Source organism: Lactuca saligna, chromosome 6, assembly GCF_052625555.1.
Source record: "Lactuca saligna cultivar CGN05327 chromosome 6, ASM5262555v1, whole genome shotgun sequence".
Lineage (NCBI taxonomy): Eukaryota > Viridiplantae > Streptophyta > Magnoliopsida > Asterales > Asteraceae > Lactuca > Lactuca saligna.
In genome coordinates this window covers 9,839,007-9,843,296 of record NC_136422.1, presented here as the reverse complement: position 1 = coordinate 9,843,296, position 4,290 = coordinate 9,839,007, and positions in this window count along the sequence as shown.

The following is a 4,290-nucleotide window of genomic DNA, read 5'->3' as shown; positions in this document are numbered from 1 at the left end:
GAAGAAGCATCATGGAAAATGTGAGGTAGTGGCCGCATGTTTTAAATGTGGAAAGCCAGGGCATTATGCAAACGAATACACTCTTACCAAGAAAGTTTGCTATGGTTGCGGTGAGGAGGGTCACATCTCGAAGGATTTCCCGAAGAAGAAGGAGGCAGCTAGACCCAACATTCCGCCAAAGCCGAAGGCAAGAGCATTCCAGATGACACTGGAAGCTGCTAAAGATGAAGCTGATGTTGCTTCAGGTACCTTCTCGTTAACAAATTACCTGCCCAAATTTTATTTGATTCTGGAGCCAACTACTCCTTTATTTTGCATGAATTTGGTAGAAAACTAGTTTTGCCTATCGATAAACTAAATAATGCTTTATTAGTCGAAGTTGCTAGTGGCAAGTTTGTACCTATTATCCATCGTATGAAAAACATCTTAATTGATTTGAATGGGAATAAGTTTCACGAGGAATTATTGCCTATCGATCTTAGCGGTTTCGCCATCGTGCTTGGAATGGATTGGCTTAGCGCCAATGATGCTGAGATATTGTGCAAGAAGAAGATAGTCAAAGTAAACCCTCCTGGGAAAGAGTCATTTATGGTGTATGCAGATAAACGCAGAGTAAATTCTGGAATCATTTCATTGATGAAATACAGAAAGTGTTTGGCCAAAGGATGTACGTCGTATCTAGCATTCGCGATCGATGCTAAGAAGGAGAAAAAGGAGATGCAGATCATTCCTATCGTGTGTGATTATCCGGAAGTATTTCCCAGAGATCTTCCCGGATTACCGCCTGATAGACAAGTGGAGTTTAGAATAGACTTGTTACCAGGGACGACGCCAATAGCAAAAGCACCTTACCGATTAGCACCAACGGAGATGAAGGAGCTGATGATGCAACTTCAGGAGTTATTGGAAAAAGGTTTCATTAGACCTAGTTCATCATCCTGGGGAGCTCCGGTGTTATTCCTGAATAAGAAAGATGGAAGTATGAGAAGGTGCATCGATTACAGAGAGCTAAACAAGGCAACGATAAAGAATAGATATCCATTGCCAAGGATTGATGACCTGTTCGATCAACTACAAGGTCCAAGTTATTTTTCAAAGATCGACCTAAGGCCAGGATATCATCAGCTGAAGGTGAAAGAGTAGGATATAGAGAATAGTAGAATACTACATTCAGAACACGATATGGACACTACGAGTTTTTGGTTATGTCGTTTGGACTAACCAATGCTCCAACAACATTCATGGATTTAATGAACACGGTTTGTAATCCGTTCCTAGATAAATTTGTGATAATGTTCATAGAGGACATTTTGATTTATTCGAAAAGTCAAGAGGAGCATGGAAGACACTTGCGAGAAGTGTTAGAAGTCTTGAAGATGGAGAAGTTGTATGCTAAGTTCTCCAAATATTATTTTTGGATTCGAGAAGTCCAATTCTTGGGTCACGTGGTCAACCAAGAAGGGATAATGGTTGATCCAACAAATATTGAAGCTGTAATGAAGTGAGAACAACCGAAAAGTCCCGCGGAGATACAAAGCTTTTTGGAATTAGTCGGATATTACCGAAGGTTTATCCAAGGCTTTTCTTCGATCGCTAGTCCATTGACATCTTTGACCCACAAAGGTGCTACTTATGCTTGGAGTGATAAGCATAAAGAAGCATTCGAGAAGCTAAAGAAGAAACTATGCGAGGCACCGATACTTTCTCTTCCCGATGGAGTTGAAGACTTCGTTGTTTATAGTGATGCGTCTGGGGTTGGATTGGGTTGTTTTTTGACCCAAATAGATAAGGTGATCGCATATGAATCTCGACAACTGATAAAGCACGAAAGGAACTACCCCACTCATGATTTGGAGTTGGCAGCGGTAGTTTTCGCTCCAAAGATATGGAGGCATTACCTCTATGGCACAAAGTGCAAACTTTTCACTGATCATAAGAGTCTCTAATATCTATTTGGTTAGAAGGAATTGGATATGAGGCAACGACGCTGGCTAGAGTTACTTAAGGACTACGACTGTGAGATACTTTACCACCCCGGTAAAATGTTGTTGCTGATGCTCTCAGTCGGAAAGTCAACCTTGAAAGAAAAAGGCCAAGAGTGTTGAGAATAGAAGTTTTCTCGACAATTGTGGAGAGTATAAAGAAAGCTCAAGAAGAAGCTTCTGGAAGAATGACCGAAAAGAGGAACGTTTGGGAAAAACGTTGGTGTTTGGTACAAACGGTCAAGGACTGAAGGTATTCCAAGATCGTATTTGGGTGCCTAAGTTAGGAGGAATAAGAGATCTTCTAATGGAAGAAGCTCACAAAACCATGTACTCAATTCATCCCGGTAGCACTAAAATGTATAGGGACCTGAAACCCTACTACTGGTGGCCGACGATGAAGCTTGATGTTGAAAAGTATGTGGTCGAGTGTGTGACTTGTGCAAGAGTAAAGAAACAACATCAGAAACCATATGGGAGCTTAGAACCTTTGCATGTGCCTATGGGTAAGTGGGAAGACATTGCTATGGATTTTTTCACTAAACTGCCCAGAACGAAAAGTGGTCACGACATGATTTGGGTGGTCGTTGATCGATTCACTAAGAGTGCGCATTACATAGCAGCCAAGGAGAAATGGTCTATGGAAAAGCTTGTGAATTCTTATGTGAAGGAAATTATGAGGCTTCACGGTGTTCCATTAACGATTGTGTCAGATCGTGACAGCCGTTTCACCTCGCGATTTTGGAGAAGTCTACAAGAGGAATTCGGTACCAAGTTGTGTTTGAGTACAACTTACCATCCACATAATGATGGTCAGAGCGAAAGAACGATACAAACACTTGAAGATATGCTGAGAGCATGTACTCTAGAATTCCTAGGTAACTGGGATGAACATTTACCTTTGGTAGAATTTTCCTACAATAATAGTTTCCACTCGAGCATAAAGATGACACCTTATCAAGCTTTGTACGGACATAAATGTTGTACGCCATCTTGTTGGCTTGAGGCTTGGGAAAACCAATTTATGGGGCCTGAGATGGTCCATCAGACTGCTGAAAAGTTGAAAATAATCAGGGAAAGAATGTTAGCAGCTCAGGATCGTCAAAAGAGCTATGCTGACAAGAAAAGAAGACCGATGACTTTTGAAGTTGGAGATTCGGTTTTGCTTAAAGTCTCACTGTGGAAGGGACTTATAAGATTTGGTAAAAGGGGAAAATTATGTCCATGGTTTATCGGACCATTTAAAGTTCTTCATAGGATTGGGAACCTAGCTTACAAGCTCGAACTACCGGAAGAACTGAATGGAATTCATAACACGTTCCATGTGTGTTATCTGAGGAAATTCACAGGAGAAGTTCCTGACATGATTCCAATTTCTGAATTGAGAATTGATGAAAACAAAAGGTTGATTGAAGAACCAGAGGCAATCGTTGACCGAAAGACTAAGAAGTTGCGACGCAAGATGGTCAAGTTAGTGCTTGTCCGATGGAAACACACAAATGGGCCAAATCTCACCTGGGAGACGGATAGTGACATGATGAGTCGCAACCCGCATTCGTTTGTTGATGTGTGATTCCGGGGATGGTACCATTCTAAGGTGAAGAGAATTGTAATGCCCGTGTTTCTGAGCTTGTTATTTATAGCGATGTAATAGTCTAGGTTAACCTTTGTAACCCGTCTTGAAATAATAGAAGTGTATTATTTAAGTATTATGTGTTTTGTGCTTAATTGTGTGACTTAATTGAATTAAGTATAAAAATAAGCATCAAAATAAAATGTTAGATAAAGCCGATGTATAGATAATGTTGTAGTAGTTGAAAAGAGGTTTCCGAATATATAAAAATGCCGAAATCCGAGTTATAACGAAGATGTTATGACCTGTCGAAGTTTCGCGACAGAACCAACAACGTTAAATGACGTAAAAAGTGAAATTTATGTTACAGCGGTTTTTAGCTGACACAATCTAAATGAGAATCGAAGATCTCGTCAATGGTAGTGCAACGGTAAAAAGACAGACGAAAACGGACATCAGATGAAGAAGTTATGAATTTATAACGGAGTTTTCATGTCCCGGTGGAACGCTAGCAGGTTCATAACATGTAGGTGTTGTGAACGGTGTGTTCACCGGTGTACTCTATCCCCCTCATGGTTGCCTTTAAGACATCTATTGTTGAGGAAACCCCTTAGCAGTAATGTCCGTCCTGATGAAAATCCAAGATTAGGTCCCTTGAGATAGATGTTGTTTTAGGGACGTAAAGTGGGGACAACGGGAATGGGTAATAGGGTTATTGTTGGTTGGTGAAATTAA